The following is a 25,335-nucleotide window of genomic DNA, read 5'->3' as shown; positions in this document are numbered from 1 at the left end:
ACCCTCCTTATATAGAACAAGCATTTGCAATGCAATAGGTTTCGCATTAGGGAAGTTTGAGCTATTGGTATTGTAAATTACAAATATTTTATTTATGTGTTGGTTTTGAAAATAGCAAAAATAATAGCTTTGTCATTTATAATGCCAATAGTTTTAACTTTCGCAAATGTGGCACCTATAGCAATTGTAAAGCAATATGTGTTGTATTTACGTGACTTAGATCTATGAAATGAAATGAAATGAAAAGACCATTTATGTAGCGCGATAGCTACCCTTAGGCGTCCCAGCGCTGCAGAAGTCACGCTTATTGCAAAAAAGTTGAGAACTACTCTGGTTTATTAAAAAGCCGGGTTTTTAGGAGTTTACGGAAGGTGAGTAGTTTGGGCTCCGATCTGAGTATAAGAGGGAGGGAGTTCCAGAGCCTGGCGAGATTGTGGGAGAATGAACGGCCTCCACATCTAGCTTTCTTGAACCTGGGTATTACAGCCATGAAGGAGGACCCAGATCTGAGCTGTCTGGTTGGATGGTAGGTGGTTATCAGGGGTTGATTGATGATAGCGCCTGTTTTCCAGAAGGATCGATGTGCAATGCACATTGCCTTGAATTCGATCCTTGCCCTCACCGGGAGCCAGTGGAGGTCCTTCAGTCTGGGTTTGATTGAGGCTCGCCGGGGAATTCGGAGGAGGGTTCTGGCTGCACATTTCTGAATAATCTGCAGCTCGTTTAGAATGGCCTGGGGTGCCCCTAGATACAGAGCATTCCCAAAGGCTAGACGGGACAAGATCAGACCCTGGACCATTATCTGTCTAGCGTGAAAAGGTAGCAAGGGAAGGATTTTGCGCAGGAGTCTTTGCAGGCCAAAACAAGTGGCTGAAAGTTTAGTCGCCTGGTGGTTGAAGTCAAGTGACTTGTCTAGCCAGATGCCCAGGCTTTTGATCGAATCTTTTGGTGCTGGGGCAGGTCCCAGGCAGGGGGGCCACAGTGGGTAAATGGTGCTGTTAATGGAGTTGCCAAGGAGCATGAGCTCCATTTTATCCCCATTTAATTTAAGGCAGAAGGATGTCATCCATTCGGTGACTGCTTCCAGGCAGTGCTTCAGGTCGTAGGGAGCGTTTTGCGGGGGATTGAGAGACACCACTAGCTGGGTATCATCCGCAGAGGTGATGATTTTTATTCCGAAGGGATGGACGATCTCAGCTAGGGGGCTCATGTATATATTGAATAGCGCGGGGCTTAGGGAGGAGCCCTGTGGGACGCCGCAGCTCAAGGGCTTACTGGAGGAGGTACATTCACTCTCAAATTCCTGGAAGGAGCGATTGGAGAGGAAAGACTTAAACCAGGTGATTGTCGTTCCTGAGATTCCCTTCCTGCTGAGTCGGTGCTTCCTCTGTTACTGCGACCAGGGCGGTTTCAGTCCCATGGGGGGGTGGAATCCCGTCTGGGTGGAGTCTAAGAGTTTGTTGGACTCTAGGAAATCTGTTAGCACCGTGTTGGCATGTTTTTCAAGGATTGTACTTAGCCAGGGCAGTAGGGAGATGGGTCGGTAATTGGGAAGGGTTGTTTTGATCTAAGTTCGTTTTTTTAAGAGGGCTTTGATCATGGCTCGCTTCCATGGGAGTGGGACATTGCCGGTGGATAGGGAGGCATTGAGTAGTTCTAGAATGGTTGGTAGGATGTGATTAATGACTGAGAGTAGGGTACGTGGAGGTGCGGGGTCATTAGGTGAGCCAAATTTTACCTGATGCATGATAGTTTCTAGATTGGTGGAGTCTAGAAGAGGGAAATGATCAAGTGTGACTGGGGGCTGAGGCCCGGGTGCAGGAGGGTTCTTAGGCGGGGTGACGGGGTGGGGAAAAGAAGTGTAGATCATTTTGATTTTGCAGAGGAAGAAATCCGCTAGGTTGTCGAAGTCCGTTTGGGCGTTCAGGAAGTCTTGGGGTTTCTCTGGTAATTGAAGAATGGTTTTTGCTATGCGATATATTTCCTTGGGCTTTGAGGCTGCTTTGGTGATTTTTTCCTTGAAAAAGGATGCCTGCGCACATTTTATGCTGGCCTTGTAGGATTTAATCGCTGCTCTGTAGGCAGTTTTCCTAGAGGGAGAGTAGTCTAGGCGCCATTTCCTCTCCATCTTTTTGCAAATGCGTTTTGATTTCCGAATTTCAGCGGAGTACCAGGGGGCGGTCGTATTGCAGCGTTTGGATTCGGTAGTTTTGATAGGGAGCACCGAGTCGAGTGAATTGGAGATCCAATTATTATAGTTCTCATTCCCCCAGAATGGTGTCGGAGGTGCTAGGTGGTTTGGTGGTTTCAAGACCTGCCAGCCATTCCGTTTGGGGGAGTTTTGACCAGTCACGATTTTTGCAAATTTCTGCGGGCCTGGGAGGGCGTAGATTTGGAGTGGTCCACGCAAGCGGGATAAAGAATTGTCCGTCCAAGGAAGGGGGGAAGGATTTCCTACTTGCAGGTCTGAGCAGTTGCTAAAGATGGGGTCCAGGAGATGGCCCTTAAGATGGGTCGGTGCAGGCACTAGCTGTATAAGCTCAAGAGCTGAGAGGCTGGTGGTCACTTCTCGGGCGTTGGGGTCATTGGAGTCATCAAAATGAATGTTGAGGTCCCCTAGAAGGGTAAAGTTGGATGGCTGTAAGCAAGATTGGCTATAATAGGTGGGAGAGTGTGGGAAAATTGCCCTTGTGTGCCAGGTGGGCGGTATAGAAGCACCCCTGAGAAGGTGCTGGTGGAGGAGAAGTCAATAGTGAAGGGGAGACTTTCGCAGTCTGGAATAGAGATAGGTGAGCTGCGACATCCGTAGCAGTCTTTGTAAATCACTGCTAGGCCTCCACCCCTTACCGCTTTGCGGTCGCTGCATAGTATTTGGTAGTCTTGGGGGAGGGCCTGGATGAGGTCAGGTTCTGACTGATCGTGCAGCCATGTCTCTGTCAAAAATAGAGCACCGGGTTTTAGCTCTCCTAGTAACATAGAGATCTCTAGGGAATGCTTGGGAAGAGACCTGCAATTTAAAAGGTGCATACTGTACTGCGAGGTTTTGGGTGGGGAAACAGGGTGAAGTCGAAAACCACATTGAGGGCATGTAGTGTGTTGGGCTGCTGGGTCCCAGGAAGATTGGCATGTGGAAGCGGTTTGCCCTCTTAGATTGTATAGAAAGTTTGGACTGTAGCTCCTGATGTGGGAGGGTGAACGGGCAGGAGTTGTGGCCACTGGCCCCGGCCGGCCGCGGACGGGCGCAGACGGGCTTGCCTTTGGTGCGCTGCTGTCGCGTTGCCGGTGCACCCACTGGGCGTAGTGAAAGGCATCTGGTTTTATTGGGCGCTGCCAGTGAGATCCGGCCCCTCCTCCGCTCTAACCCGGAAGTGCTGGATGTTCCGCTCCTCCCTCCACAACAATCGGGAAAAATCCCGTGGTGGACCAGGGAACCGGGTGTCAGAGTGTTCAGGAGTGCGGGTAAGTCAAAGATTTCAGTTAGAGGCAGTTCTACAATCCTAAAATGCGGCAATAATATAATGTTTAAAACACAGGCTTGTTTTAAAAGTGTTGCAAAGAATACCAGGGAGATCGATGTCTGATCTGGTTAAGCGCGCGTCCGCTGCGTGAGTAAAATGCAGCCGTTTTATGGGGCGCTGCCAGTGAGATCCGCCCCCTCCTCCCCTCTAACCCGGAAGTGCTGGATGTTCCGCTCCTCCCTCCACAACAATCGGGAAAAATCCTGTGGTGGACCAGGGAGGTGCAGGGAACCGGGTGTCAGAGGGTTCAGGGGTGCGGGTAAGTCAAAGATTTCAGTTAGAGGCAGTTCTACAATTCTAAAATTCGGCGATAATATACTGTTTAAAATACAGGCTTGTTTTAAAAGCGTTGCAAAGAATACCAGGGAGATCGATGTCTGTTCTGGTTAAGCGCGCGTCCGCTGCGCGAGTAAAATGCAGCCGGTTTTATGGGGCGCTACCTCTGAGATCCGCCCCCTCTTCCCCTCTAACCCGCAAGTGCTGGATCTTCCGCTCCTCCCTCCACAACAATCGGGAAAAATCCTGTGGTGGACCGGGGAGGTGATATTACAAATAACAATGGATTTAAATTTTTTTAAATTATTAATACTTAAATAAAAGTTACTGTAATTAATGATGGCAATAGCTTTAACTTTTGTAAATAACTTGTGTGAAGATTATGTTCAGTGTATTTTATTGTGAGCAAAATTCAAGAGCAGAAGTGAAATATTAACATCTTTTTGTGACATTTGTAATAAAGCTTGAAACATTGAGAGAACATAATTGAATCAGTTTGTAGTAAATGGGTCCACGCTTGAAGGTAGTTTTCCAGTAGTTTATTTGAGCAGATAAATTAATTCAGATACAAGCTCAATTGGAGACTTAAGGGACCTAGGGGAGACTTAGTGGAGACAGGAAGAGACCCCACCAGGAGCTCCTATCCAGGTGCTCAGCCCATCCAAACTGTTACTCTCCAGTCAGAGTTCTAACATTCTGACTGCTGCATTAATGAACATTCTAAAGATGGTAGAAATGCATCACATTGGGAATGATAGGATATTACATACATTAACCTAAAACAAAATATAAAATTAGTAATGTAAAGGTAATAGTGCAAGAAAAGTTTTCAAAATACGATAAAACAGAACATATTTAGCAATAAGTGCATGGGAGCACCTAAATAGAACTAAACTCTAGTTAAATATGATATTAACACAAAATCTAATTTGCACAGTGCATGAGAATAGAACTTACAAGTGTTGCAAGTATTAAGACACTAAACTGTGAAAATACACAGCAGAATTGAGTAGGATTTAAAACAAGAAAAGCTAGAAAAACTTTAAACTTTTCAATAAATTCTATCAAAATAAGCACTAATAAAATCTTTATGAGGTCCATGTGTGGACTAATGTAGTGCTGTTAGGACTTAAAGGATTGTAATCCTTAGCAAAACACAGAGAAACAATAATTGGTATAATCTGTGTATAGACACTAGATGTGCACAGTAATAAACTAAAGAGAATATAACTCTATATGAATCACATACAAACTACTAGTGTGATCTGTGTATGGATAACTGACGTGCACTGAAGAAAACTAAAGGGTGAAAAACCCTACGAAACACAGAAAGAGTCTGTGTATGAACAACTGATGTGCAGCACAAAACTAAAGGGACTTAAACCCTAAGCAAATACAGCCAAAATAGTAGAGGAAAAATACACAGCTGTAATAAGATAAAGGTTGGATATCAATTAATGTGAAAAGAAAATTAAGTCACTGCATTATAGAAAATTTTAAGCCACACTGTAAAATGCATAAACATCAAAGACCAGGCACATAAAGGAGGGACCAGTGAAAGAGTGTGCGCACCACTCAACACTGAGAATAGAACAAGAAAAGGAGTCCAGCTCCCATACATAACTACCCACACCATAAATGTGCCCTAACAACACCAAAATGTGACATCTCACCAAACTACCACATACAGAGGCAAATAAAATAGCAGTGAACATAATAACAGACACATCACCAACCAGAAAATAATAAATCAACGCTAAAAGGATTTCATATGGCAAGAAATTAATTCAAAGAAGATAATATGGAAGCTATTATTGTGTACACGAAAACTAAGACATGTCTGTGCCTATAAATTGTGCACACCAAAACTAAGCCATGTCAGTAATGTAACTGTAACACAAAGAAGTAAATAAATAACATTGGCTCCGGTGAGCGATATCTCACCCGAGATTTCGTGTATACTGTTCCTTGTATATGTAGATGAGTACACAGAAGCCGACGTGGACTTTGTTGAGCCAAGTATAAAGAAACTATAACTATGAGTGAAGACTTCTCCTCTCCATCGTTCATCAAAAAATTTATGTGAAACTTCATAGTTAGTATTTTTGAAGATATACACTGGTGTGTATATCACCGAAAGAAAGGCAAATGTCCTTTGATTCACGTGTAGATTGTAAAAGTGACGAGTATGTTGTTGTTATGACGACTTAAACATACTCAAGATGGCTGCCACGTTGGTCGTAGCAGCGTGAGATGCGTGAATGACGAGTTTGTCAAGATCGGCGTTACAGGCGTCACAGGAGAATCTTGCTTCACCAACTCCCCTAATTATTCCACAGACGTCATCAAACGGGCGGCAGGCGGGAAGGGGTGAAGATCTCCCGTGATCAACTGTCGACCAACGGACATCCAGGAAGGTGAGCAAACAAGCTACGAGTGGCGCTGGAAACCGAGACCATTTAGAGTCTAAACTCAGCTGTAATAGCGCAGCGCCCTCCCGAATGCGCCAGCAGGCACTCAAAACTCACTGTCAATATATTCCCAAATCCGCACCACACGTGCTAGGGCTGAAAATAAGATAAAATACTTGCGTGTAAGTTTCTATAATCTTTGCTGTCAACAAAAAAAACTTCCAGTAGATGGCAGCGACGCTGCGTTCACGACATTGAAACTGCTCGTGAAAATCGCAGCAAGAACAATAAGGCAGGGAAACTGCACACAAAGGTTGAAGAAGTGTTGTATGAGTGGATAATATGCTGGTAGTTCAACAACATTCAACTGTTCATTAACGAGTTACTCGACTGCTTATTCTACAAAATTTTGAATTAAGCAGAGAAATGTTGAAGTTCTATGACAAGTTATGTCTATATCCTCGTAGTTTTATTTTTAAAATTGTCAGACTAAGTGTGATCAGCTTAATTGTTGCTTGTATAATGTTCCTTGTAGAAGAGACTACAGTCAGAGAAATGACTCACCAGACACTTGTACAACTGGCAGGCTGTTGTGGGCGACCGATGTCGGGTCACTGGTGAGGTCTCGGTGCCAGTTGAGATGTCTTGAGTGAAATTCAGATTAACTTGTTCTTGTAACTTGCTTGTAGTATTATGTAACTTGCTTGTAGTAACTTGCTTGTAGGTTCTTTCCGGATCGTCGCCAAAATAATGTAGTAAATGGGTCCACGCTTGAAGGTAGTTTTCCAGTAGTTTATTTGAGCAGATAAATTAATTCAGATACAAGCTCAATTGGAGACTTAAGGGACCTAGGGGAGACTTAGTGGAGACAGGAAGAGACCCCACCAGGAGCTCCTATCCAGGTGCTCAGCCCATCCAAACTGTCACTCTCCAGTCAGAGTTCTAACATTCTGACTGCTGCATTAATGAACATTCTAAAGATGGTAGAAATGCATCACATTGGGAATGATAGGATATTACACAGTTGTTGTTAAATGGTTGCAGAGATTGATGCTATGGTGGTGCTGAGTGATGTTGTGGTGGCGACGAGTGATGCTGTGGTGTTCAGTGATGCTGTGGTAGCGCATAGTGATGTTGTGGTGCCCCTGAGTGATGTTGTGGTGCCCCTGAGTGATTCTGTGGTGATGCTGAGTGATGCGATAGATAGAGTGAGTGCGATAGATAGAGTGCAATAGATAGAGTGAGGGTGATAGATAAATAGAGTGAGGGCGATAGATAGATAGAGTGAGGGCGATAGATAGAGTGAGGGCGATAGATAGATAGAGTTAGGGCGATAGATAGAGTGAGGGCGATAGATAGATAGAGTGAGGGCGATAGATAGATAGAGTGAGGGCGATAGATAGATAGATAGAGTGAGGGCGATAGATAGATAGAGTGAGGGTGATAGATAGATAGAGTGAGGGCGATAGACAGAGTGAGGGCAATAGATAGAGTGAGGGTGATAGAGTGAGGGCAATAGATAGAGTGAGGGCGATAGAGTGAGGGCAATAGATAAATAGGAGTGAGGGCGATCGAGTGAGGACCGATAGATAAATAGAGAGAGGGCGATAGTGTGAGGGCGATAGATAGATACAGTGAGGGCGATAGATAGATTGAGTGAGGGCGATAGAGTGAGGGGGATAGATAGAGTTAGGGCGATAGAGAGATAGAGATATAGATAGATTGATAGATAGATAGATAGATAGATAGATATATAGATAGATAGATAGATAGATAGATAGATAGATAGATAGATAGATAGATAGATAGATAGATAGATAGATAGATAGATAGATAGATAGATAGATAGATAGATAGATAGATAGATAGATAGATAGATAGATAGATAGATAGATAGATAGATAGATAGATAGATAGATAGATAGATAGATAGAGTGGGGGCGATAGATAGATAGATAGATAGATAGATAGATAGATAGATAGATAGATAGATAGATAGATAGATAGATAGATAGATAGATAGATACATAGATAGATAGATAGATAGATAGATAGATAGATAGATAGATAGATAGATAGATAGATAGATAGATAGATAGATAGATAGATAGATAGATAGATAGATAGATAGATAGATAGATAGATAGATAGATAGATAGATAGATAGATAGATAGATAGATAGATAGAGTGAGGGTGATAGATAGAGTGAGGGGCGATGGATAGAGTGAGGGCGATAAATAGATAGATAGATAGATAGATAGAGTGAGGGCGATAGATAGATAGAGTGAGGGTGATAGATAGAGTGAGGGCGATAGATAGAGTGAGGGCGATAGATAGATAGAGTGAGGGCGATAGATAGAGTGAGGGTGATAGACAGAGTGAGGGGCGATAGATAGAGTGAGGGCGATAGATAGAGTGAGGACAATAGATAGATAGAGTAAATGTGAAAGGGAGGAATTAATCTATTTTGAGGCGGCGAGTGGGGAGGGAACATCCTAACAAGTGGCAAAGGCGTAGGAGTGGCCATTTCTCTAAAGAGAAAAAATACATTTTAGTACAGAAACATTTATAAATGCATGTTACATCAAATTTTAGCAGAAGTGTATACAAGTACAGAGTGACACAAATGTGAGTATTTCATGGGAATGCCTGGCAGAATCAATATTGTGAATTGCTGAAAAGCCAGCAATATATAAACTGTAGGTGAATTTTATGAACTGGCCATTGTTAATATGAGCAATTTAACGTAGTGTGTGTTTCCAGCAAAATGACTTCCATCGGGTTTGTGCTGTAAAAAACTGCAAACAAAGCAGAGCCTCATGTGGTGCCAGTGTTGATCTCTGCAACCTGAGATCTTTTTTGTTTCATCAGCGGGAACATCGGTGCTCTCGGCACTTGCATCTAATGGTCAACACCATACGTAGAACAGTCTACCATTTGGTGGCACTGCTCATCTAATTTAGAGATGAGCAGAACAGTTTTTTAGGAATATTGTATACATTAAAATTGCTAATACCTGCTGCCTCAGCCATTCCTTTAGGTTTGGGGACCTGGAATAATCTGAGCTGTCGCATTTACATGCAAGAGATGGTTAGTAGTTTTGGCACCGATGAAAGGGGCGATAGGTGGTGAAAGCTGCAGAAGCCTCCTGGTCAGAGCCCAGGCGCTTAATATTTTACAAATTAAGCACTGGGGAATCATCTAAGGTATTGTGGACTATTCACAACTCCACCCATCTGAAGAGCTTCCTCCTTATACAGTGGATAAAGTGACCTTCACGAAAATGCTGCTCCCATTATGCCCGTGATTTGGGGGGGGTTGATCAGGCAGAACTGGGCAATGAAGAGGCTCTGGCGTAATGGCTGGAGCGGGCGACTTTGATGCAGGGGAACTGGATTTGAGTCAGCATTCTGACAACTTTGAAGTGCTGGTACAAAAGTAAATGGGAAAATTAAAACAAAGTGCATAAAACATGAAGGGCGACCAGCGCACAAGACGGGGTGCTGCCAAACAAACTGTTAAAAAAACTACTTGGTTCAGCGGCGCACAAGAAGACTCCTGCAGCCATGATTTAATGTACATGTAATGTACATGACGCGCTGGAAACAAAAACAAGTACATGTAAATAACCCGAGATGAAAGCAGCATCACTCGGGGAGGCGGCTTCCTCGCGGAACCTCTCCGGCCGGCTTTCAAGGCCTGGGCAGGGATGCTTGGCGGCAGAGAGGCCGTTGGGCACCACTGCCGTGTCACACACGAACGAGACGGTAGGAGGTGCGCGTGCATGAGATGGGGCACAGGGGTGAGGGACAGTCCATGAGAGACAAAGTGGCAGAAGGGACACGGGGAGAGTCGTGAGTGACAAAGTGACTAGAAGCGAGACCCAGTGAGACAGTGAGAGAAGCGAGATGGGTAAGAGGGGTAGATTCAGAGGTGTAACAGATACGGAATGAGTAGTGAGTGATGTAGTGAGTGACAGAGTGAGGGAGAGTGGTTAAAGAGACAGCAGAGAGAGAGCTTATGTTAGTGACAAAGAAAGGGAGGGATAGGTGAAAAACTAGTGGCTTGAATGAGACAGTGAGAGAAGCGGGAATAGAGTCAGAGGGTAAAGACACAGAGCGACAAGAGAGACGGATGAGAGAGTCACAGAGAGGTGAGGGAGACGGGGTGATTGAGAGAGGAGACAGTTGGTGGTAAGAGACCCTCGTTTAAGTGATTAAAAGTGGATAGAGGCCAAAAGGAGGGCGGACAATCTTACAAAATAATAAATATGTGAGCTCAAATATGAAGTACACACTCCATTCCCACTCAAACAAGTCTGCAAGTGGGTATAGATACCGTTGGGAGAAGTGCTGCAGGTGAACGTGGCAAGCACATGGTTTGGAGGTTTCTAAACAGCAGAAGACACAAGAAGCACGCAAGACGTCAGCTCAAGGTTGTGCATAAGGCACACGCAAGTTTGCGCTCTGGTTCTCATTTGAAAAACGCAGGGAGTATCAAAATATTTGCTTACTGCTCCGATTACGAGGGTCTGCTCATGTTTAATAAAGGTGGGGATGGGTCGATCAGTTAAACTACCAGCTGCACATTTTATAACAAGCTCTCGGCATTGCTGTGGCGGGGGGGTGGGGGAGCGGGAGCGCATTCCTTTGAAGTCTGAGGGGGGCGGGGAGCGGCTTGGGAGCAGAATCCTTTGAAGTCTGATGCCGAGGCTCAGACAAATGGTGGTGTGCGAGCGGCTTCCTTTGAAGTCTGATGCCAAGGTATGGTGTGGGATATGGCTGGCGATGATGTGCACGCGCCTGCCTCACATGAAGTGTATGCGATCCGCAGTTTGGTAGACTTTTTGAACCGCTTACTATAATCTCGCCTATTCAATCCCTAATGTGATAGAGTAGGCGAGACCTAAAAAGGAGACACAGGAGCCTTCATCTGCAGGAGGAACCACGTTTTGTTCGAATAGCCCGGGCTATGGAACTGAGTCCCAAGTTCGTTAGAAACAAGACAGAGGAGGCTGCTGCTTTACTCCGCAGCTTACAGGCCTTATATACATAGTTCCCCCCTTAAGAAACCAGTTTGGATGGGGTTGGGCGCCTCCCAGTCAGGACGCAGTTACGCCATTCTTTGTTCAGGCAGGGTGGTGCTGCAACAGCTGGTGTCATAGATTACAGACAGATCTTGTAAAACAGGAGGTGTACGAAGAAACAGGCAGTTCTTGCAAAACAGGATATGCATGAAAAGAACAGGTTCTGGGATGGTGGCTTGACCAAGTCTTGCAAAACAGGATGGGTGCATGCAGGAGTTCAGCCAATTGTTTGTTCCCTTTTTCCAGATTGGCTCAACCACAAGGAGCAGGAAGGGCAGGGTGGTCGTGACAGCTAGAATTTCATCAGACATCAGCAGAAATTACCAGGAGGGTCGTGCAGATGTGTTTGACACGAAATGGCAATGCAAAAACAATGGAGTCCTGACACAAAATAAATGCCAACAAGAAGGACACTTTTCCTCTCTTTGACTGCAACGTTAATGTTTGTCACATTGCAAAGTATTGATTTATTTATTGCTTGAAAACTGATAACTCCGGTTATACTGTATGCATTGATTTTGCGTTTGGTGTCTAAAAGTATATAAAATCAGAGCTATTGTTATAAATTGGTGTCGAATTTCTCTTGAGTGGTGTCAATTCCTTACTATCCATGTTGTTGATGTGAAATGCTAAACACATGTTCCTCTAAGTAGACTCTCTACTCTTTGCCACTCTATCAGGACTGAGAGAGGGTGCACTGAGAAAGCACCCATGCCATACCACGCAATACTTTCACCTTGTAACGGATACAAAGACCACAAATAACATTCTCCTTCTCTCTCCTGCAAACCATTCTGTGGGAACCCTCAGTGAGAAAGCTTAGCATGCTGTCATCTTCTTACATCCTTATCATTTACATGATGATACAAATGCAATAACATAACATAACAAAAAATAACATAAAACTACACCACAACATTAAATTAGATAGCATAATGTTAATGAGAATTTAAGGATGTCACACACCTCCTCACCTTTTATGTTGACTAGAAATTAGGGGTGGGCGGACATCTCCGTCCGCCCAATGGAATGTGCGGAGATTTGCCCTTTCCGCCTTTTGCAATGAAGGCGGAGAAACGGGGCAAATCTCTTCACACTCGGGGACGTAACGGAAGTTGCTGCCTGCCCGCCTCCCGCCTGCCCGCAATATTAAATGAGATTAAAAAGTCTACAATAAGATTTAAATAAAACTTACTGCCCATGTGCGGGAGCCTGCGCATGCACATTCCTGGCAAAGAATGCGCATGCGCAGGCTCCCGTGCATCTCGCAGTTCCAAGAAGAAGGCTAGATGGACCAGGATGACACCGCAATAAGGTAAGTTTTATTTAATCTTATTTTAGGCTTTTTAATCTCATTTAATATTGCGAGCGGGTGGCAGGTGGGCATCGCATAACGAAAATATGCGGAGTGGCACGGAGATTGGTTCAATCTCCGTGCATCTCAGTGTAAGTCCCTTCCGCGACTTCCGCCCACCCCTACTAGAAATACCCTTTGCATGTATAGTTTAGCCAGCCTAAATCCACTCTGAGTTCTTATTGCTGGACTAGTGATTGGAGCTACCATTTTAAAAAACTTGGCCTGTGTGCTCCCTTGACTCATACACCTTGTACCTACTTTTAAATGCTGCATGTTATGACAGGTATCTCTTTGAGTAAACGTTTGTGTGGTTATTGTAATTAAGCATTCCTTTTTCATTATATAATTCCCTGATCACTTATGGGTGGTCCACTTTGGTTCCATGGCAATTTATTAGCCTCTGTATGGACTCACCTTTGCAGGTTCTCATTGGAATACCTATATTCCTTCATTTACAGGCCATTCCATCAAGTAAGTTGCTTTTATTTATTTATTTTTGTGTATGCACTTAACATTTTCCATATAAACATTTACTGCTGTGCCATGCACACATTGTCCCCTTCTGTGATTGTCCATGCACAATTTGCTTGCTAGCACAACCAAAATCACAACATAAGATTTATTTTGATCTGCCTTGCTGTGGACAAGGACTGGACCCTTCTCACGTGAACGAACAGTGACAAGGAGTTACTGGCTTGCCCCCCTGTTCTGAAGTATCAGCGTCATCAAAGACTTCCTGCAACCCGCAGCTGCTGGACTCTGTGAGGGTGTGAGTCCTCCCTTGCCAGAGGTGACAATCCAAACCTGGGCCTCAGAAGTGGGTTCTTCAGCTATTTGTGCTTTAAAATCAATGCAGTGACAAATGAGAGCTAATTGGAACCGACACGTTGCCCTTCGATGCAGATGCAGAAGCCGATTGAAGACATCACAGCGATAGACTGTGTGGCTTCACACCACACCTGCATCATAAAGGGGTTCGACACCTAAGCCTTCATTGACTGCGTGGATCGGAACCGATGCCTCACCTCCTTTCACGGGATCAACAACAACGCAGTTCCTCCTCAACTCTTCACATCAAGTCATTGATGCCAAATCTTGCTCCAATCAAGATACTTTGTCTGAGTCCTGTAGCTGGCCTGCCCTCCATCACGGTTGCAGTAAACGAACAATGGTTCTGCTACTTTCAATTCTACAAAAACAACATTTTACTTCCAAATCAAGGCCCTTATATTGGCAAGTTCATTAAATGATAAATGTTAATCTGTCATCAGCGAATTAATCTCAAAACAAAAGAGTTCTCCCAAATATTTCTGAAGAATTATTATTTATAATAGTTTGACCACAAATGTAATATAAACACCATAGACTTGAAAACATAAATAAATCACAGTACATAACAAACATAGGCAAATGTGAACATTACATAAATATGAACATCACAACACATTACAATAAATACATATATAAATTATAATATATACAATATTTCATTAAGAGACACATCCTATTCACAAATGTAAATCATATGTCAAAGCATCAGAATTGAATTGTATAATCACTCTTTAGACATTGATTGGGACGTCTTTTAGATACACGTCGACGTTTCGACCCCTCTGTGTTTGCGTAAACTTGATAGGTTAAAATATGTCTTCTTCAGGACTGCATAAAAAATTTGTGTGTCACATATACCAAAAAAAGGGGAGAGCAAAACACATCTCATGTTAGAAAAAAGGGGGGATTCCTATTAGCCAACGAGTGCTCTCTTCTATAATCTAATTACAATCTATTGCTCACCAAATTAGTGCGATGTATCGTCTTCAGTACTCAATACATCAAATGCTGGTTCCCAGAAAGGAAATCCAACTAGTTCCACCTTATGCAAAATAAAATTAAACAGACACATTACCCTGCTTTAACATATGTCGTATAGTCATTTCTTCTTACTGAAATTAAGAGAAGTTAGCAAAACTCACCTTTCAGGTACAAATGTCGCCAATCCAATTTAATTGAACAATCAGCGACAAATTTAGACCATGCGACTCATTATTGCTGTGTATCTGTCATTGGATATAAAGAAACCAACAAACCTCTATTTTAGCTCCAATCCAATCTAAACAACTCTTAAATGCTTGAAGACAATTATTTAATCTTCAAAACATACCTCCTATTTTGGTCAAAATCTCATAATCGCAATCTTCAGTATGATCTATATAATCCTCCTGGGTATATCTGAGACAATCAATCCAGTAACTTGATTATTCTAAGGAAAAACAACGTAACAAAATCAATATTTTAACCTAAGTTTCTACTATTTCCTACACAAACACGCACTATTTATGTGTTTGAATAATCTTACCTATAAGTATAGGGTCCTACTCCAATCTTTAATCATAATGTAAGACCAAGCAGCCTAATCGGGGCAAGAAAGCTGCTACCTCAATTCCAAGTGGACGTATTATTCGTTCCACGAACCCGCAACACACTTGTCAGGCCGGTCGGGTGCGCTGAAAATGCCACCTCAAGCTGTATGGCAAAAAAACAAGCAAGCCGCTTAGTGCGCTATATTCTATTTAGAGACTGTATCCTTATTGCTAGTTCAGTCACCATGTAATTAGATGATCGATACCTATCGAATAATCATAGACATTTTGCACGCCAGCCTCTGTGCGTGTAACCGTCTCAATACACTTCCTGCTTGCTTACATGCATTGCGTAGTGACGTAAATGGCGTCTATTGTCGCGTCGTTGTCTTGGTAACCAATCGAGAAGCATAAACTTTATTTAGACCCATAGCAAAACAAACAATGCCTCAAGTAGAGTAACTTATTTAGATTGCTAATATCCTATTGAATATAAGCGACCCCAAAGAGGTTATTGTATTATCATTAGGCATTATGTTAATCAACAAATTGTCGTCATCGTGATACGTTGAGTAAAAACTCATATATCTGACCTCAAAGCACTATTAGTGTCGATATCCTAGAGACCAGAAGGGGATCGATATTAATTCAGAAGCCAGGCATACCTTAACCCGTAACTAAGGCTATGCCAACATAAAGCTACTATATCATTGTGCTCTGTGTCCACCCAGGTTTCAACAAAACTTCATCAAAATTTCATTCATCAAAAGTCCAATGTAGAGGCTTAAGGGAACCTCTCCAATCTCCATCTGTAATCACATCATCAAATATAACTCCATGATCAAGATATTCAATTCTAATCTTTGCCATGGTTCACAATGTGGTTATTAATTATATAATGTAATCACAATGTATATCCACATATTAGACATCGTTCAATATCATACACATCGTTTCTACAGAAATGCAACTGATCTTTGCCTTGGCTCACAATGAGATTATTAATTTGTCCATTATGTAACATAATCACACTTTGTATTGAAATATTAGATTCCTTTTCAACATCATAAATAATGGTTCTACGGAATTACATCTCATACGGACAGTTCTCATAAAGTTGTTCTCATAAAGTTGTTCTCTATACAATTCAAATCAATTTCATGTCAGCATAGGCATAACAATTTTCTGTATTACGAAATTTTATGTTCATCACAATTCTCCCAGAACATACCAAATCATTGTATGTTTCTCAACAGAATCTACATGTTCTCTCTATGTATAAGCTTGATATATTACAAGGTAGTTAAGAGAGCCCACAACATTATAATCATATAGCATTCATATCAAATTGTTCAGATTTCATTAGCTCAAGTACAACCAGTCATTAACCAATATTCAACAGTGTTATCTGCCTAGAGATTTCCTCTTTTTCATTCAATCCTAAAGAAACAGAGTCTAGAAGATGTATCCATTTACATTCGCGGAGATTCAATACTGAAATTATAGAGCCACCCCTGGCATTGGGTATAATTTTCTCTAGAACCCACCATCTTAGACTATCATATGGGTGATTCCTGTCACAAAAGTGATCCACCAAAGGGGCCCCTTGTGTTTTGCATCGAATCCTAGAGCAATGTTGTAGTATTCAGACCTTTATTTTTTGTCTTGTCTGCCCCACATATACTTTGTCACATGGACACTTGATGAGATATATAACATCAGTCGAATTACAATTAGTATGATGTTTCAAAGTGTACCTTCTTTGGCGATACATAAAATCTTTCTGTTCGATCGCCAATTCACAAGCCTTACATCTACTACACTTGTAGTGACCTTGTAAAGGAGGTACCATCAATTGTGACCGTAGACCTGGTTGGGGGGGAGCCTTCAGAAACGAGCTTACAATTTGATCCTTTATATTACAGCCTCTTTTGAAAGCGAATAATGGTGGATCATCTGTCCCCAAATTATCCGTTATTAACGACCAATTCTTTGTAACAATCTTTTTAATCTCGTTACTCCTGTCGCTAAAAGTGGTGACACAAACAACCCTCTCACTTTTTTTGTTTTTATTTGGATTCACCTCCAAAAGTATCTCCTTGTGGCAATACCACGCTCTTTTCCTCGATCTCCTAAGGAGACTTCGAGGATTTCCCCGTTCTTTTAATCTCTCAATCAAATTATCTGATTCCCGAAAGAAATCTGCTCTGTGGGAACAATTCCTACGCAACCTGAGAAACTGCCCATAAGGAAGATTGTCTCTCAGGTTGCGTGGATGATGGCTCTCATTACCCAACAGAGTGTTCCGTTCTAGGGGTTTTCGATATAGTGCAGTATAGAGTTTCCCCTCCTCATGTTTGATCGTGAGATCAAGAAAGTCAATTTGGTCCGGACTGTGTGTAATTGTAAACTTTATATCAGAAGATCTTTCATTAAGCCAGATACAAAATCGATCGACAGTTACAGAGTCACCCTTCCAGACCATGATGACATCATCGATATACCGCTTCCACAGCACAATATTGGCTGTGAAAGGGTTATCATTACCATAGATGAATCTGGCTTCATATTCATCCATAAAGAGATTAGCTATGTCCGGGGCAAATCCTGCCCCCATAGCTACTCCCTTAGTCTGGAAAAAGAATTGTTTTTCAAAAATAAAAAAGGTTTTATTCATCGCTATTTCCAATAGATCGAAGTCTGTTGGTACAAAGTGTGGTCTTTCTCTACATTCTAATACTCTCCTAGCTACATCCAATGCTTCTCTTTGAGGTATGCTAGTATATAGAGAAGACACATCTAGCGTCACTAACTGATGTGTGCTGCTGTCAAATGGAAAGTCCTCTAGCCAATTAATCACTTCCATGGTATCTCTTATAAATGACTTAGTTTTGGATACCCATGGTTGTAGAAAAATGTCGACATAGCGACATAACGGTTCAAGAATCGAACCACAACCGGACACAATAGGCCTGCCCGGTGGCTTCTCCTGATTCTTGTGTACTTTGGGTAAAGTATATAAAGTGGGGATGCGTGGTTCTTTTTGATTGAAATACCAAAATTCGAGTTCACTGAGATAACCTTCCTCTACACCTTTTCTAGTTAGCTGATAGATAAGTTTGGTTATCATCTTAGTTGGATCACCAGGAATATTTTGGTAATTTTCCACAATATCTAATTGGGACATTATCTCACTGACATAGTCCTCCCTATTCTGGATCACAATTGAACCGCCTTTATCGGCTGGCTTATTCAACACTTCATCATTAAGTTTTACGTCTAAAAGACTTGTCCTCTCCTCCTTCGTTATGTTATGTTTAATGTAGTTAGGAGTTTCAAATAACCTAGCCACGCCTCCGAGAACCACCTGCTCAAAGGCTATAATTTTATGAGACATTTGATGTGTTGGCGGAATAAATGTCGAGGGAGTTCTCATGTTGCAGAACTTTTCATATTTGAAGGATTCGGATTTTTAAGAAAAAAGTGTCTAAGACGTACCTTTCTAAAGAATCTATGGAGTTCAATTTTACTTTCAAAACTACTGCATGGGGCAGTGGGTACAAAACTTAGACCCTTAGACAGAACCGATATCTCAGTATCTGTGAGCTGATGTTTAGAGAGGTTGATGATCGGGTTGTTGACAGCAACTATTTCATTCCTCCATCCCTCTGTTAGGGGGTACCTGTTTCTCTCACCACCTGTATGTTTAACCGATGCCTCACCTCCTTTCTTGGGATCAACAACAATGTAGTTCCCCCTCAACTCTTCACATCAAGTCATTGACACCAAATCTTTCTCCAATCAAGATACTTTGTCTGAGTCCTGTAGCTGCCTGCCCTCCATCACGGTTGGCCTGAACTTTGGATTTACCCAAGTCTAGCGCGAACTAAAGTAACCCTTTCTCATAAAAATATTCTCAGTTTTTTTAAACCAATGTGCAGTATTTTTCTGGTGTTTTTATTGTGTTACTGTGTGTGTGTGTTGCACAAATACTTTACAGATTGCCTTTTAGATAAGCCTGACTGCTCTGTGCCCAGCTACTACAGGGTGAACACACACTATCTTTTAGGGTGTATCTCGCTTACTCTGAATAGGATTGTGGTCCCTACTTAGACAGTATCCATACCTCTGCTAACTAGCGACCTAATTTCTAACAGTAAGCCTACTGACTTTAATAAACCACCTGCTTTTAACTAACCATCACTCTACTCACATAGGCCACACAATGTTATTTGTTCCTGATCTACAGTGCCCAATTGGCAAAATTGCCTTTTAAGTTTCCGTATGACTTCCATGGACTATTCTTGTCTTTATACCTTTTACCATGTTTTTGTGTCATTTTATTTATTAGAATGCATTCTCACTAAGCTCTGATCTAGAGACTGGTTCTCTAGTGTCTCGCCAGCCTAATGTAGTGAGGATAATTCATAAATTAGAGAACACATACCCACATACATAGAGGTGCTTTGGACCATACCTCTTCATCCGTTGGTCTGTTTAACTGTCATTCACATTTTGCTTCAATTCACCAAGGAAATGGGGCAATGGGTCAGTCCATTCAGCCATTGGCTCTCTCGCAAAGCAAGTAACGGTATTCTGACTGATCACATATGCACATCAGCCTTAAAGCAGTTCACTTCAGCACTTAAGTGCTAGTGATGATGGGCCAATACTTTAGTTTTTCATTCTTATTTTAATATTTAAGTCTTTGTCTACTTAGAGTTATTTATAAAGTGCACTGTTGCTCCAAGGAGTGTCCTGGCACTACTGCAGAAGAGTAACAGTGGGAGAAATAAGAGGGAAAAAGCATAGGGACTGGAAAAGAGCCAGGTCTTAGGTTTATTTCGAAACACGTGTGTCGCCTTGATTCATCTGAGTGACAATGAAAGTTTATTCCAGAGGGATGGGCCCAGAAAAGAGAGTCATCCTTGTGTGTTTAAGCTGTGTCTTCATTTTAGAATAAATCAAAAACAACAGTACTTCATCTTTGTATCAGTAAGAATCATAATTCTTGTGATGTGCATTACATCTCAATAAGGATTCCTCTACCTATCACAGCTGCCTGCTAGGAAGAACCAATACTCTTTTTTTACAAATATAAGTAATGGTAATTTTTTTTCATTCACATTTTTTATTCTAAGCATATGACTGTAAAGTTTAGAAAGTGGCCTGCTTTCTTTTTTTAAACTTGGCATATACATGCAATAAAACATTCGCCATTGCATCAGCTTTCTAAAGCCCATTCGATTGACTTTATAAATGCAGATTGGGACACAATGCTTGTCCTCTGCCTAGACCGCAATTCCAAACAAATAGTATTCCCTTATTTTTAAAACTGTGTGCCCATGGACAGTCAACGGATCTTCCCATGGACCATGCTCAGACTAAAAGGGCCAGGATATGCAAAAGTTTATACCCTCTGAAGCCAAGTAAAAACCTCTTTGAAGCGTTATAATCTCAAAAACTGCTGAACGATCTAGCTCATACAAACAAAATTATACTTTATAGTAAAGTTTTACTTTCAAGTCAAGTTTGGTGTAAACCGGTTCAGTGTTTTGGGCTGTAGGTGCAAGCAAAATTTCCCAAGAGAGCTTAATGTGAAACAGGCCTTTTGTGAACCCACCTTAACGTATTTTGCCTTGACAGACATTCATGGACTTTGTCATGCCAGATCTTAGCTGACTATCCTAAGTGAGTGTCAGATGTGGTGCAGATCCTTCAATGTGTGTCAAAATTATGGGTTAATCCAAAAATGCTTTTCCAATGGAAACCATAACTACACAGAAAATAGTTACACACTACCGACCAAAAATTGAGAATGATTCTATAGATATTCCTACTTTTCAAATAATAATGCATTACTCCATCGAATCTAGAGACATTAGAAGAATGATCAACAAACAGCAGGGATCTTTCAGTCAGATGATGTCTTAAAAAAGAGTAGTAAGCAATTTTCCATTACTTGCATATTGAAAATCATGTTCTTTGAAAGATTAGTTGGTCGATAGCTATTTAAAAGCACCACAGAATCAAAACCGGCTTCCAATGATAGAGGGCTTTGTGACATGCAAAAAATAAAAAAGCATGCAGGAACAGCTAGTGGCAGGAGAGGCTGAAGAGGGTTTCTTTATGCAATGCGTTCTTGTTATTGACATAACCAAAAATGGGAATTAGCAAGGGTGTGCTCCTATAGGATGCATAAACCATGCTGCTCATTAACAAAGTAATTTCATGGCACTCACATCACCTGTCTTGGACATAAATGAAGGACATGAAAACTTAAGCTGTCATTTGGCTAAGTGTACAGGGGTGATATTAGTGTTTCTGACCTCACTGCCTGCACACACTACAGCTCCCCCCTCCTTGGATGATTGGCGTGAGTTGTGCCACAGGAGCGATGTTGATGTTCACTCTTAAGTATTCAAACCCAGACAACGCACCAACATTCATTATGATTGACACTCCTAAAGGGAAATGACTGTCCTTTGGGCTGGTCCAGATATTACTGAGGGAGACTAAATCATGGGACCTCTCTCTGTATACTGTACTGTTGACTGATCCACAGTGTGAAATGAGTGAAGGGAACAGCTGTTCTCTAAGTATTATTTTGTTCTTCTTTACGTCAGGTCTTCTGACACAGGTAAAGCTATATTTGAAGCCAGACTTAAGAATTAGTGTACAGGCTCTTCAACAGTGAGGAAAAGCATGTCTGTTGCATTTATGTTTTCCAAAGGCCATATTAAGTTGCCAAAGTAGTTCTTTGTTAACTTCCTGGGGTTTTTGTAGGGGTTTACACTCTTCGAAAAGTTGGCAAATGTAAAAAAAAAATTACACTAGGTAAAAAAAACGGAAAAAATACTTTTGTAGGTGAAACACCTACAAAAAACAACTCTTGGCGGAACGAAACTGGAGGGCACCGTTTTTAGTTCACACGTCACAAGTTTAAACCTCCTTGTCTTTGTATCCTTTTATTACATTCTTCAGAAAGTTTATATTAGGCAAATATCCCATCATTTCATTTTCATTTTGGACATTTATAGAGCGCTTGGAAGTACGCCCACCGGCGTGTCCCCGCGCTGTGATAAGTGAGAAACTGAGGTTCCACCCACCATCCCCGCCGTCTACCTGCTGAACAGAATGGTCTTGAGTTTTTTCCTAAAAATCAATTCTGATGGCTCCAAGCGCAGGCTTAAAGGAAGAGCATTCCAGTGTTTGGCCGCCAGATGTCTAAAAGATCTACCCCCCATGCGGGCTTTCCTTACTCTTGGTATCGTTAAGAGCCCTGTGCAGGAGGATCGAAGGCTACGTGTAGGTTCATACACGGTCACCAGATCAATTCGAAAAGCATAAGTATTTCAGTGTAATTAAATGTATTCTTCAGCGACTTGTATGCGATCATTGTTTACGTCACAGCGTAATGTTAATATCAGACGCACTGTACTCATATTTTTTAGTGGATGGAATGCTTTCTGATTTTAATCAATTAGTTTTCACTTTATGATTTTTTTTTTTGCATTTCAAAAGCCCTTTTACTCTGCCTCGCACGACTCTAAGGCTTCTATACTGCCGAATTACCGTGATCCATATTTACAAATGAAAGATAAAGTCATGGTTCATATGCGGACGAAATGCTTAATGGATTTTTCTGGTAAGTACCCCATTATATTAAAAGAAAGCCCTATTAAAATTATCTATTGACGCAAGCGTGAAAGGCTTTTTCAAGCTCAGATATTTAACACTATTTACCAAGGATGGGAATTTTCACTCACTCCCTGGTTGGAGCCACACCATAACGGCAGCGTTTCAAGATCGCTTGCGATGGTGTCTGATAGAAGTACTTTTGTTTTTTCCCCTGTCACCGGTTTTGTCTCAGCTGGAGCTGGCTCATTTCTAAATGAGCTTACTCTCCGCACTGCCCATCAGGCACGTTTTCCTCCTTCATCCTCGCTCTCTTTCCTGTGGCTGGGTTTAAGTCCTTTCTTCTGTCTTTTGTTCTTGAGCTCAGCGAAGTAAACAGCAGGATTGATCTTTCCCTGCATCTTGGTATTGTTCCAAGTGCTCATCAATAGACATGGGCTGGGAATGCACTGACTGGAAAGGAAGGGCAAGATTGAAATGCGCTTTTTGTTCTTTGCGCCTTTTAGTGTGCAGCGGAATGTCCCTAATCCGAAAGCTGCTACACTGACTGCCATCGACATGCAAATTATTCATCAAGCGACAAGCCTCATATTAGCGCACTTTGAAGAAAAGAGTCTTTCAAGGTATCAGAGCTGAGAAAAAAATAGCTTTTTTTTAAAGTAAGGATGACTGCACGAGGAGTACAAATATTGTTAAATTGCATTTGCTTGCATCGGGTGCCCACTGAAACCACATGCTTATGTGGGTTTTCGTACAGTCAAAGAAAATAGCAGCTGAGCATTACCTGCTTTTTTTGGCTAAAGAAAGTCATTCAGTTATCACAGAAACGTGGGGTCTTGTGCTAATTTGTAATACTGGTGGTCACATTCCTTAACAAACTGTATGAATCGAATGTATGTTGTCACATTTCAGCTGGTTATCCCAGCCAGGTATACAGAAGGGGCTCTACTTTCTGGAGCTGCCAAGGCATATGCTGTTAGAAAATTTGTCTGCAAAATGCAAAGGCTTCAATTAGAATTAATGCAGAGCTCAATATCGGGAATTCCGAAATTACAAACAGCGCAGGGTTTTTTGATTCAAGGATGCAGACTTGCCATACAATTATGAGATTTTCCATCGTGAAAGTGAAATTACCATGGAAATAGGTGTTTCGACAAAGATTTCATCCTGGTTTTACCTGTGGAAATGTCAGCGCAAAAACCCGGAGAGCGTGGCAGTATCTCATATCTAAGAATCCCACCTGTGGTGGAACTGGGGAAAACTGTTTTTTACAGTCCCAGAATGGGGTCAAAGTGGTATAGCAAAATAGAAATTTAGTATACACAAACAGCTGGTAATTTCAGTATGGGGTGAGATGTGTCTACTTTTAGGTGTTGAAGATCTGTCTGATTTGATTTCTGTGTTTTGGTTAGATACCTAATCGACCTTTCATACTGCCACCTAGACTAAGTCAATTGACTTTGAAATGGGCCATACTGAATTGTGTGCTTGTCTCTTTAAGAAGTAATAATAATCACATGGCTTTACCAATTCACATGGGACAACAACTGTTGGAATGTTCATCAAAGACCTGAGAAAGCATGTTGTTGATCCGTCTCTGTTTGTAACATATGCTTTTTTCCTAGTCAGCTACCATACCTCCATTGACAGGATATTCTAAATTTCTTTTCATATATTTACAATTCTAACTGGTACAATATCATTTGAGGATCCAGACAAGTTCCCGCTGAGGAAGAAACACAAACTGCCACCTCTCAACACCCTAAGACCAGATAAGTAGCTTGTGCAAGCAGTACTTACTTTATCCATAGATAATATTTTGCAATGGGAGGTGCTACAAATGCATACTGATGTGAATGATTACTTTTTATATTTACATTAGTTAACATGAATAAAATCTTTTTTTGAAATAAGTTGTTTTGTGACTACTGTTTTTTTGACAGTATTTTTAAAACTGCATGGGGTATTTTTTACGAGTTATGTATGTTACATTGCAATAATGGTGGGTCTCTTGTTCTCTAATAGCTGTATGCTTGTGTACTGGTTCCAGAGGTTTATGGTGCACTGTGCGTATTATATACTGAGGTGGGGTATAGGTTTGTGATGCTACTTTTGTTTTTGTGAAGTGATATATATATATATGGTACTGTATGTTACCTGGTGACAGAGGGTAAACCCTGTATATATTTTAATGCTTGTGTATATTTTTATTTGTGTTTGTACTTGTCAGTGCATGTGTGGTTGTATGATTGTGGTAGAATTTTTATAATATATGGGAGTGTTCAAAATTATGGTAAGAGTGTTTCAGTATAATATTTAGTGTTTTTGTTTTTACAGTAGATATGCAGTATAATATGGTGTTTGTTTCGTGTAATAGTAATGTATGTGTGGTAGTGAAATAATGTGTTTCGTTGTCTATGTTTTATTTTTATAGTGATTTATGACAGTTGTGGTGTTTTTCATTATTGTTGCATGTTCATAAATGAAGTGATGTTGCATCATCGTAGCAGTTTAATGCATGAAGTAAAGTTAAGTTTCTGGAGTAGTGCTTACAATATTATTACGTGGTGTATTCATACGCCTATTATGTTGATTGTTACTTCTGCAATAAGTGTTTCATTAGTTATACCAGTACATTAGGTTAGACAAATAGTACATAATAATTTGTTTATAAACAGGTTTCATAAA

The sequence above is a fragment of the Lissotriton helveticus genome, chromosome 6 (assembly GCF_964261635.1).
Source record: "Lissotriton helveticus chromosome 6, aLisHel1.1, whole genome shotgun sequence".
Lineage (NCBI taxonomy): Eukaryota > Metazoa > Chordata > Amphibia > Caudata > Salamandridae > Lissotriton > Lissotriton helveticus.
Note: the sequence above shows the minus strand (reverse complement) of the source record.